The sequence below is a fragment of the Macrotis lagotis genome, chromosome X (assembly GCF_037893015.1).
Source record: "Macrotis lagotis isolate mMagLag1 chromosome X, bilby.v1.9.chrom.fasta, whole genome shotgun sequence".
NCBI lineage: Eukaryota > Metazoa > Chordata > Mammalia > Peramelemorphia > Peramelidae > Macrotis > Macrotis lagotis.
This window is the reverse complement of record NC_133666.1, coordinates 492759317-492772470: the sequence shown is the minus strand read 5'-3', so window position 1 is coordinate 492772470 and position 13154 is coordinate 492759317. Positions and strand designations below refer to the sequence as shown.

At 35.7% G+C, this 13154-nt stretch overlaps 1 pseudogene; it reads left to right on the top strand.

The window, feature by feature from the left end:
• Positions 1 to 434: 434 nt before the first annotated feature.
• Positions 435 to 5434, top strand: LOC141496836 (protein ERGIC-53-like; annotated as a pseudogene).
• Positions 5435 to 13154: the final 7720 nt, after the last annotated feature.

Here is a 13154-nt window from a genome sequence, read left to right as displayed (position 1 = left end):
AATCTTGGTCCTGCTATATTTTTATTTGTGTTACACTGTGGAATGAATACACTTCAACATTAAATCTCAGTTTTCTCATATATGAAATGCAGAGTTTGGTTTATGATCTCTAAGGTTGTTCAACATAAAATCCTATGAGTATATGGTTATCTGAGATGTAGTCTAAGTTTCTAGGTATTATGTACCTTCCTTGTCTTCCTACTATATGTCCTCTTACTAATAAATGAGAAAAATGGTTTGATCAAGATTTATCAGATATAGGGTCAGCTAGGTCAGATAGAGTATTGGCTTGAGTCCGAAGAAGCTGAGTTCATAATCCAGTCTCAGCCACTTGCTAGCTGTATGACACTGGGTCAGTCACTTAAACTTTGATTGGCTTCCCCAGTTTTACTCCCTTCTGTGCCCCTCCTCAAAGATTGATCAGATATATTCCGATGACAGGAGTTATGATAATTTTCATTTTCACGGTAGGTTTTGAACTGATCATAGCTGACTGATCTCTTTTTGGTCTACTCTTGTCACTTGTATAGACTATAAAGAATAGGGGAGTCGAGTAACTATCCCAACCTTCAGACAAAAAAGGAAGATATTTCACTCCCTGGACCACTCCTACTTCTTTTAGATTTTAGTACAGCATTTATCAAAATCTTTTATGCTATTGTGATGGGAAGATTGCTGTGTTAACCCCAATATCAAACACCAGTGAGTAATGGCCAAATTTCTTTCAATCAATTAACATCAGTTAACTGTTACATAGGGATATTTACTAAGAAGATATAGCAAGAACATAAGTACAAACATTTCCTTCCCAACACCCAAGGGAACACCCTCTTATGTACCATCTGTGTTCCCAGGGAACATAGGCTTAACATTAAAGCAATTGCCACAAAACATTTATGCCTACAAATTCATTTCTGAATGTGGTATAGTCAATGGACAGTTATTCTCTTTCCTATAAGACCTGACATCTTCATTGTGGGGGTCGGTTCATTGCTAGCATGGTTCCTCTTTGTTCTTTGGCAATGTGTTGTCAGACTGGGTTTAGCTTTCCAAAAATTCTAATGGGAACTCAATCTTTCAGACATCTGGTGGCTCATTCATGACCTTTCAAAAAGCTGACAAGTTCATAATCTAATCTGTTCCATCTCCAATACATGTTAACAGAGTATAGAAAAGAGTAGATATCACAAAATAAAAGCAAAAGCAAGTTTTGTTGTCATAGCTTCAGAATGACTCTGAGTGAGGAGAGAAGCTTTGGCATTAGTGTTCTCTCCCTCACCAGAAGGTTTACAGCAGTCCTTGCTTTTGCACTTAAATGAAGCCACAGAGGAAGATACTTAATAGTGCCTTTTTCAATATAAATCCATTTTCAGCTCAGCAGTCAATTAAAAGTCAGTCTTTTTAGACTGACTGGTTAGAGATAATGAAACAGATACAGAATGTGTATACATGCTCCAAAATCCAAATGAAGGATTGCATCAGAGGACCAATGTATATATTCACATAGAGGTTTTTATTGACCAGTTCCCCTGCACACCATATTCATGAATGAGATAGAGAGGAATGTGCTAGATGATAGTACAATTAGGTGAGTTTAGAGCTAATTGAATGATTTGAATAGTTGTTAATAGGTATAAAAGTCTAGAGGACCTAGTCAGCATATAGACAGGGGAAGTCTGTGACAAATTACTTTGTTGTATGATTATGTTGTTGTACTTTGCCCAACTTTGTAACCCTGGATTTGATTATTTTCTAAGTTTATACAACTGAGATATAATAACAGAATGATCAGATATAGGTAAAGAAAGAATCTTTATCTCACTGATTCTCCTAATTTGTATATGATTAAAATTAAATGTAAGGTAGTTTGAGGACTTCTCTAATATCACAAAGATACTAAGTAGTAGAACCAGGAAACAAATTAAGATTCTGAATCTTAATCTAGTATTCTTTCCACTGTTCCACATTACCTTTCATCCTCTGTTATGATTGGTCAGGCTTTAATGTTTAAACTGTGCCATAATTCTTGATAGCTATTGGGCATTGCTTGAAGGTAAGAACTAATTGATTTCTTTGGGCTAAATCCTTTTGGCTTATCTTAAAAATGCCCATTCCCCACATTCATTCCTATGGTTATCTCAATCACAGTGGTGTGAAGTAGTGTCTAGTCAGCTCCTTAATGGTGAAAAATGTATTTACAAATCCCAGAGTATAGGATTCCTGAATCCTGAGAATATCTATGTGGCAATTATGGCACATTTTGGGGTATGTAGACAATAAAAAGAATGTTTTGATTGGTTATTAATAAACACAATGACATATTCCTTGTCTCAATTTTCATACTTTAAAAATATATTATCATGCATGAGATGGGGCAATGTAAATTTGGAGGGAGGTCTCTAGTAAAATGCACAGGGGATTTCTGTTTTTAATCATTCACGATTCAACCTTTATATCAATTACCTTGGGTGATAATCTAGCAGATATGCTTGTCAAACCTGTTGACATGAAAACTGAATAGTATAGCTTTGACATCAACTGACAGTCAGGATTCTGAAAGATCTTTATATATTACTGTGATATACATTTAAGAAAAGAAATTTAAAAGAGAAAAAGTGAAATTGTACACTTCAGTGCTTGAGTGGATCCTTGGTCTCAGTGGTAGTTGTATTCCATCCAGTGGTACAGATGCAATTCCATCAACCTGTGCAACCTTTTTTATATCTTTAGATAGATCTTCTTCTTCCATAGAGAAGTCACTCCACATGCTAGAAATTTTTGTGTAAGTCTTCTTACATTATGTGAGCATCAGTTCTTTACTTACCTATTCATCTATCATCTCTTGTCCTTGTTAAATGACTACCATCCTCCTTCTTTGATTATACATCCCTTGAATGATAGCCCTTTTGTTATTTTTAACTTACAAGTCCTCCTTGACCATATGTTTCAGTCTTCCTTTGCTCACCATATATTTCTCAATTGAACTTTAGGTTACCTACAATTTTAATTCTTCAGGGATTGTGTTTTTTTATATGATTCAAAGCTATATAGCAACATTACACAGATGCTGGTGTTTAAAAAAGATGGATTTTTGTTTCAGGGAGCTGCTTAGAATCATACAAAGTGCAACAAATTTTTCCAAATCAAAACCAACCTATTCTTTTTCTCCTTTGCAATTCTGTGATAAGTCCAATGTCTAGTAGCCATTATATCTATTTCTATCTGTAAATATGTAAATTAATTGATGAATTGGTTAATGGAATGTATCCAAGCATTGCTTGGTCATTATTTGGGACCTGGTACCTGAGACTGAATGTAAATAGTAGTTGTTTCTATTTGGACCTGAAACCCAGAGGATCTTCACCTTTCAGACTGATGTTTTTTTTTTTTTTTGCAAGGCAAACTGGATTAAGTGGCTTGTCCAAGGCCACAAAGCTAGGTAATTATTAAGTGTCTGAGGTCTGATTTGAACTCAGGTACTTCTGACTCCAGGGCAGTGCTCTATCCACTTCGCCACCTCTGGTGTTTTTTTTTTTTTTTTTTTGACAAGATGAAAAAAGACCTTAACTTAAAAAGAGCAGGGTCTCCCACTGCCTCTGGGGCAATCTCCAGTGGTCCTTTTTGTGACTTTGCACAGCCCTCCCTTATTCAAATCCAATTCATGTGCAGGTCATGACATAACCTTCCTGATGTCATAATCCTTTTCAAGAAGGACAGACAACTCTATATCTAACTGTATATTAGTCTGAATAATAGACATTCTTCATCTTCTTTTTACCCTCTCATTCTATGTATTGTAAGGGTGAATTCTTTTGATTGGGACTCTCATTTTTGAGACTTTTGTATTCAGAAATTTGCACTATTTGTGCCACATCATGTGTAATTCTCATCACCTAGAGAACATGTGTTACTACAAAGCACCCATCTGTCACTTGAACTCTAGACTAGGTACCCTTCAGTATAGGGGCAAATATGTTCAGCACATACCTACATCCTTTTTTTGCCTCTTTTGATATTAGCAATTATAATTATAGAATAAAATTGTTCCTTCTCTCTGTTCTTTTGCTTCCCACAAAGAATCAAGTATGATCTTAATATATTCACAAAAAGAAGCCATATTAGAAGAGAATCTTTAAGAATGGATTTTATTTTAAGAAATCAAATGTTTAAAAAATGAACAAGTGATAGACAAAGTGGTAATATATGTTTTCTGTACCTTTCAGTTTCTATGAAATTATGTATGGCTTTGAGCTGTTTGTCTGGCCCTAAGCTGATCAGGGCCCATAGCCCCATTGCCAGTGCAAGTGCAAGTTCAGCTTTATGGGGCCACATCTAGTGCAAAGTGATGTCCTTGTGGGCTTACATAGAGAATGCAATAAATAGTTCTGAAAGGATTTGAATGACTCCATCTTTGAAAATCCAAAAATGGATCAGTCTGGACTAAAACAAAAGCTGCATTTGAAAACTGGGAGGTTGAGATGGCATTTTAGGTTTTTTTTTTTTTTTGGTAAGGCAATGGGGTTAAGTGACTTGCCCAAGGCCACACAGCTAGGTAAATATTAAGTGTCCGAGGCTGGATTTGAACTCAGGTACTCCTGACTCCAGGGCTGGTGCTCTATCCACTGCGCTACCTAGTTGCCTCTGAGATGGCATTTTAAGTTACTGAAGAGGGTTAAATTGTAATTGAGGACCTAGCAATTTGGCATCTAGAGTCAAGGCTTGTAAGGTCCCATATTTAGATCAGATGATAATTGGTATGATATTGGGATTTTCTTATATTCTTTTGATGGTGATGGAAAGAAAAACAATCCAGCTGTGGTTGCCCTTGGCAACAATAGACAAATTATGTATGACCATCTGAACAGTGGTGTTAATCAACCTTGTCAATTTGCAGAGGGACTTTCATAATAAGCCATATCCTGTCCAGACAAAGATTACATATTACCAGAAAACTCCAACAGTGATGATCAATAATGACTTTATAACATATAAAGATGCCTCTGACTTTAGTGCTAAAGTAGAGAACATGGTAAGGTACAAGGTAATTTTAGAATATCTACAACAAAGGTTGTCTTGCAGATAATCATTTCTTTTCTGAATTTCTAACTGATTGAGCTTGGAAAAGAAACACCTGCACCCAATAAAGAATTTCCTGAAGAAATATAAAGAAATGTCCTGAAAAGGACAAAGGAAAAGTTTGAACATTTTCAACAAGAACTGAATTTAAAAAAAGAGACCTTTCAGAAGGATGACCTGATATTCAAGGGCAGTCAGCTGAAGCAATATTTGAGAGTATAGTGATTTTGAGTTGACACATTTTTGAAGGGAAAAAGTGCATTCATCTTGAAATTAAGCAATTAAACCAATAATTATATGATCCTTGATGAGTAAGAAGTATGTCTCTATCTTGACTGAAGAGTTTGCTAAAGGCTAACTAGGAAGTTCAGTATATCTTGGACAGGTTCCTCAACTAGAATTCGAAATTGTGTTGAAAACTCAGCAAGAATACCAAGATAAGGGAATAAAATGAAGGGTTCTATGGATGAAACCCTCATAGTGGTCAGTGGAACCCAGTACACTAGCATAGGGACACCCCCATTTCATAGTAAAGAGGGATCCTGAACACTTCGTTCAGTAAAATATGCCACATTTCCAAAACTCCCATCATTTCTATGTTTTTTTTGATAAACAACTACAATGTACTTCTTATTATCTGTAGCAGTATAAATGATATTTTTGATTATGTATAGGACTCAAACAAGAAGCAGCAGTCAAAAATATTTTGCTCACCATTTTTGTACATGTTCATGTATGTACCTGTAGAACTTTGACTATAAATGAAGGGATTTGTGTGTGTTTAGATTGCTTCAAATATTCTAAATTATTATTTTTTTTTGGTGAAATTAAACTGTTTAAATGTTAAATTGTGGGAAAAATAAACCTTATAGAAGTGAGAACTATGATATAGAATATAAATAATTTAAATTTACACCAGAATTCTTAGTGCAGTTCTAAGCATTAGTAACTTAAATTGTAAGACTTTTGGAACTCCCTGGGCAATGTTTTATTCTTTGAAAACTATTCTCTTCACAACAAACTGGGAGGTAATTTGTATAATTACCTTTGTGTATGTATGAATTTTTTCCTTTGTGTCTACAATAGGCACCTTTTTTAAATTCCTAACTTTCTGACTTCTCTGTCCTCATTATTCTACTGAAACTGTTTTCTCCAAAATCATCAGTGTTCTCTTAAGTGCCAGATCCAATGCCCTTTTTTTAAGGTTTTTTGCAAGGCAATGGGGTTAAGTGGCTTGCCCAAGGCCACACAGCTAGGTAATTATTAAGTGTCTGAGATCGGATTTGAACCCAGGTACTCCTGACTCCAAAGCTGGTGCTTTATCTGCTACAGCCACCTAGCTGCCCCTGATCCAATGCCCTTTTGTTAAATCTCAATCTTTTTGACCTCTCTATAGCCTTTGGCATTGTTGATTATAGTTTCTTCTCTCTAGTCTTTCAGGGAAGATCCCTCTCTTCCTGTTTCTCCTTTTTTTCCTGACTGCTCCTTCTAAATGTTTCTTTTGCTGGATCCTTTTCTAGTTCATACTCTCTAACTTAAGTATCTTTCAGGGTCCTATCCTGGGCCCTATTCTCTTCTCCCTCTCTGTTACTTCACTTGGTGAGCTCATCAACTCCCATAGTTCTGATTACCGTCTTTATGCCAGTGAATCTCAAATCTATCGTTCCTGCCCTAACCTTTGTGTTGACCTCCAATCCTGCATCTCCAACTGCCTTTCAGTACACATGGACTTAAGCTTAACATGTACAAAACAGGGCTCACTCCCCGACCATGCCCCCACTCCTTTTAAAAAAAAAAGAAACCAAAGCCTTCCCAGCTCCTATCTCCCCTGGTTCTGGAGAGGGAAACCTTCCAGTCCCTCAGGTTTGCAGCCTGGGATCATCCTGCCCTCTTGCTCTCTCACTTCCTTTTCCCTTTCCCTTTCCAGTCTGTTGTCAAGGCTTGTCATTTCACCTTGGCAACATCTCTCAAACATCCATCTTCTCCTCTGACACTGTCAGCTCTCTGGTAGAGTCCTTTTATCACTTCTTGCCTGAATTACTGCAATAACTTGATGGATGTGCCTGCCTCAAACTATTCCCCTAATCTATTTTCACCTCCAAATCATTTTCCCAAAGCACAAGTCTAACCATGTAACTCCTGAAAACCTCCTCATACCCCCCAATAAACTCCAGTGGTTTCTTACCTCTCCAGAATTAAATTAAAAAAATCTGATGTTCAAATCCCTTTACGACCCATCTCCCTCCTACTTTTTCAGTCTTCTTAAGCCTTATCCAGGGCATTCCTTGCCTATGTACTCTTTCTTGAACTAGAATTCCATCACTTGCCCCCAATCCTGGAATCTTATTTCTGCTCTTGGCTTCCCTGACTTCTTTCAAGTCTCAACCAAAATCATATCCTTTGTTCTAAGTCGTCCCTTACTCCTCCTAATTCTAGTGTCTTCCTGCTGGTAAATATTCCCATATTTGTCCTGTACATAATTTATTTGTACATATTTGTTTACTTGTTTATTTTATTAGGTTGTTAGCACCTAGAGGGCTATCTCGTGTCACTTTCTGGAGTTTCAATGTTTAGCATAGCACCGGGTTACATAATAGGGGCTTAATAAATGTTTTTACTAACTGTACTTAATGATCTTTTTTAGATGCAGCTAGTTGGCTCACTGGATAATGTGCTTGAACTGGCCTTATCTTCCTGAGTTCAAATCTGATATCTGAACCCTTACAAGCTGGAGAAGTTACTTGTTGCCTAAGTTTACTTATTTGCAAAATGAACCAGAAAAGTCTTAAATGATGTCATGAAGAGTCAGATACAACTGAAATATCTGAGTAAGCAACTATTTCTCTTTTTCTTCTTTAGTGCTGTTTCTCCTTTCTTAGGCAATTTTTAATCCAAATGTGATATTTTTTGGGGGGGCATTGCACAAGAAATCTGTTTTTTTTTTTTTGGTTTCTTTTTTATAACATTTTTAACAATTAGTTTTTTAAATGCACTTGGATTGGTCTGACTTAATTATGTCTCATCTCATTGAGTTTTCTACAAACTCCTCCCCCTGTACTACTATTTCTAGTGACTCAATTTTTGTAATATATAGTTTTATAAAACAACTTTTTTCTTAAAAAAGTATTGATGTGTAGAATGCCACCACTTTGTGAGAGGACTCTTGTAAAAAGTAAAACAATTAAGTAAAATTAGCATTATTTCATAGCTAGTGATATATATATATATATATATTAAAATAAATAGAGAACTGAATTATATTTCAAAGAATTTGTCATTCCCCAAATGGTAAATATTCAAAGGATTTGAACATACAATTTTCAGATGAAGAAATTTTAGCTATATGAAAAAATAGCCATATGAAAAAATACTCTAAATCATTAGTGATTAATGAAATGCAAATTAAAACAACTCTGAGGTTAACGCCTTACACTTATCAGATTGGTTCAAATGACAAAAATGGAAAATGACCAATGTTTAGAGAGGATGTTGGAAAACTGGAACATTAAAGTACTGTTGGTGGAGTTGTGAAATGATCCAATAATTCTGGAGGTCAATTTGAAATTTGTCCAAGGGACAACACCACTACTTTGGCTATATCCCAAAGAGATCATAAAAACATGTAAAAGACCCCATGTGTACAAAAATATTTATAACAACTCTTTTTGTAAAGGCAAATAATGGAAAATTGAGGGGATGTCCTATCAATTAGAGAATGATTGAACAACTTGTGGTATATGAATTTAATGGAGTATCGCTACAATAGTTCTGTTGTGGGTCTGGACACGAATTTCCAAGAGACAGGTCGGGTAGACAAACATATCCAAACACGAAAGCCTGGGAAGTGAAAATCCACCAACTTTATTTTTGGAAATTCAAACTTTTTTATAGCAAAACTTATCTCAGGAATGACCAGTTAAAGGAGACCCAGTTTTACAATTTCCTGGGTAAATTTACAATCTTTGTTCTTACAAATATGCATACTTCTCTATCATAAAAAGCTTTTACAACCGCCTCAGAAGCCACAGATTATCCTAGGTCAGGGTTCACTGGTGAGCCAACAGATCCATACAATGAGCAATAATCCATACAAATCTTTGATGAAGAAGATCACCAAGGACATGTGAATATCAGTCCCTGGGTCTGGCCCTTTACAATGGAGTAGTTAAAACAAAAAACCCTGGAAAGACTTGCATGAACTGATGCTGAGTGAAGTGAACAGGACCAGGAGAACATTGTATAAATTAATAGCGACATTATGTGATTATCAACTATGATGGACTTAGCTCCTCTCAGCAGTTCAGTCATCAAGGATCATTTTAAAAGATCTGTGATGGAAAATGTATCCACAATCAAAGAAAAAACTGTGGAGTCTGAGTGCAGGTCAAAGCATACTATTTTCAGTTTTTAAAACTAGTTTTATGGTTTTATCTTTCTCATAATTTTCTTTTCCCTTTAGTTCTTATTCTTCTTTGATAGTGACTAATAGGGGCAACTAGGTAGTGCAGTGGATCGAGCACCAACCCTGGTGTCAGGAGGACCTGAGTTCAAATATAGACTCAAAGACCCTTAATACTCACCTCGCTGTGTGACTTTGGTCAAGTCACAATCTCATTGCCTTGCAAAAACCAAAAAATGTGTTTATGTGTGTGATTGTGATAGTGAATAATATTGAAATATGTTGAACATAATTGTACATGTATAACCTATATCAGATTAATTTGCTGTCATGGGGAGGGGAGAAAAGGGAGGGAGTTAGAAAAATGTGGAACTCAAAAGCTTACAAAAAGATGAATTTGGGCGCAGCTAGGTGGCGCAGTGGATAAAGCACTGGCCCTGGAGTCAGGAGTACCTGGGTTCAAATCGGGTCTTAGACACTTAATAATTACCTAGCTGTGTGGCCTTGGGCAAGCCACTTAACCCCATTTTCCTTGCAAAAACCTAAAAAAAAAGATGAATTTGAAAACTATTTTTATATGTAATCAGAAAAAATAAAATAACATTCACCCCCCGCCAAAATACAAACAAAAGAAAACTAACAATATAGTGACTTCAATTGAAATTTGACTCAACATTCCTCATCTCTAGCACTATCTAGTTTTCTGTTTTAAAAAAAATTAACAGAATCCATTTTTCTCTGTTCCATTTCCCACACCATTGTAAAAAAAGAAAAACAAATTCCTTATAAAGCATATGTATACTCAAGCAAAACAAATTTCTTCATAGATTGTATATAAAAGATGTCTCATTCTGTGCTCTAAATCTATCACCTTTCTGTTAGCTGGTGCAGAGTATGTTATGTATCAGTACTTTGGAAGAATGGATGGTTATTGCATAGATCAGAGTTTAAACAACTTTCAAAGTTCTTCGTCTTTACAGTGTTGTTATTATATAAACAGGTCAGGAAGACCTGAGTTCAAATCTAACCACAGACACATAACATCTATATGGTTCTAGGCAAGTTGCTTAACCTTTGTTTTCTTCAAATTCCTCATTTGTAAAATAGGAATAATAATAGCTGATGTTGTGAAGGTCAAATGAGAAAATATTTGTAAAGTTTTTAACACGGTGTTTGGTACATATTGATGTGATATGAATTTTGCCCTTCTTTCTTGAAGATCATGTCATTAGGGAGGTAGAGCCATGACAAGCAAGTGAATTGGATTTGAGTTGGGGCAGGGGTGCTGTGCTAAGTAATCAGGTTCACTTTTTCCTCCAGACCCATCTGGGTCCTGTAGCCAGGTATGAATCTGGATTAATGGACATAGCCCTAAATTGTAGGCAATCAGAGTTAATTGATTTGCAAATTGTCATAACTAGTAAGTGTCAACTATTTGAACTCAGCTACTGACTCCAGGGTTTATGTTTTGCCACCAGGTGCATTTGCCCCAGGAGCATATTTTATAAATGATTATTCCATTTTCCCATCTTGGTTCTACTAATTTCATTCTTCATCTTCAAAAGTAATCATTTTTATAATGTTGATTTTAAAATATATTTATTATTTTCATTCTCTTTACATGATGACTCTGCATTTAGTTCATACAAGTCTTTCCAGGTTTTTCTGAAATTTTTCTTTTCATCATTTCTTATGGCATAATAACATTTCATTATAGTCAGGTACAATAATTTATCTATCCATTTTCCAATTGATGGACACCTCCTTAGTTTTTTTTTTTTTAGTATTAAAAAATCTTATTTTTTGCAAAGATGTATCATTTTCCATTTTTCCTTGATCTCTTTTAGTCTGTTAATAAATGTTCCCAGGCTCATAAAGGAATTTGAAATGAAACAGAGTCCTATACACCAATTCAAAGAATTTATTGTCTGAGGAAAAGGCTTATAGGGAAGAGGAGGTTCTATAAAAGAGCAGAGCTGGAAAGAGAATTTTGAACTGCCCAAAGGGGAGTAGAAAAAGGTTGAGGTATTATAGTTTCTTCAGAATTTCAGTTGCAAAGTTGGGGCTAAAGGACAATGTATTTGTAGACACAGTAAGCCTGGTATCAGGATATCTAGAAACTTCCAAGCAAGGTCTTGAGTCTGAAACTTCAGTTCAAAGTTGAACATGAAATGATTCTGTGATTTTTGTCAACTGCAGGTATCCAGGCATCTCTGAATTTGGCTATGTTTCACTTCATAAATAATCATTGTCATGTCAAGTAACTCTGAGCCTCAGAAAATCTTCTAATTTGCTGAATATTGTGTAACTCCATTTTTCTGCTCCCTTGTGAAGAAGGACATTTCTAAAATATTGTATAGTCATTACAGAGTCCATGTTAACAAGGTCTAGTAGTGGTATCTCTAGGTAAGGCATTCACAATCTAGTCATTGTGGTGTAGTACCAAATTGCTTTCCAGAATGGCTTCACCAATCATAACCACCAAAAGTATCCTAGTGTGTGTGTGTGTGTCTGCTACCCTGCAGCCCTCCAACATTTATAACTTTTCCTCTTATGAGGGTCTTCAAACAAGGACCAGCTTATCAATTGCTGGAAATGTTATTGAGGGGATTCTTCTATAGGAATGTCTTGTACTAGATAGACTCTCAGGACCTTAATTGTCATCAAATATCTCAAGGAATTATATTTAAAACAGAGATTAGGTTTGTTCTTCAATCCCAGGGCAAGTAATTAGGAATTATGGTTAGATGATCCAGAAATACAGTTTTTAACTCAACATTAGGAAAAACCTTCCCACTAAAGCTTCCTTAAAGTGAAGTGGACTGTTTTAGGAAATACTATATCACCCATGTTGGAGGTCTTCAAGCAGAAGTCTTCATGGTGATATCTTTGGGATATTATTTAAGAGTCTCTTGGTGAGCCACAGGTTGGGCTTTCTAAGATACAATACAAGTCTAAAATTCTGTGATATTGACACAACACTTGCAAAAAGCTAAACAAGACAGAATACTGAGCCTGTTAAGTGGGTTTTCAAATGAAGTCCTGAAATATTGCTCAATTTCCTATTTCTAAACAAATCAGAAATACTTCTTTGTATATTCTATCTGAGCAAAACTGAAGTGGCTAATTTCAAATTACTGTGCTTGTAGCTTATGCCTTATGTTTAATTCCCTATCTGGAAATGAAGTTACTTGTCAATGAACCCAGATTATTTAATGTATTTTCCCATGCATTCATATTCCTTCCTCGTGCTAATAGAACCTATCCTATACAAGAGAAATGGTAACCGTAGTGGTTCTTTGGACAGGCTGACGTGATCCAGAGTGATACCTTGCAAGATGAGTGGTGAAGATGGGAAGATAGGAAGACAGGTAAACTTCACAGAAAGAGATTCCAGATGCTCATTTGGGATACATGAAGCCAATCAGTCAATAAATATTTATTAAATGCTTACTATGTGTCAGTGTTAAGTTCTGGGGATACAAACAGAGGCAAAAGACAGTACTTTCCCTCAAGAGGTTCACAGTCTAAGGGGTTTTGGGGGAGACAATTAGGAACTATATATAAAAAAACTTTAAATAATAAATGGTAGAATAAGACATAGAGTTAAGAAAGGTTAGAAAAAGATTCTTGTAGAAAATGAGATTTTAGTACAATTTAAGGAAGCCAGGGAAGTCAA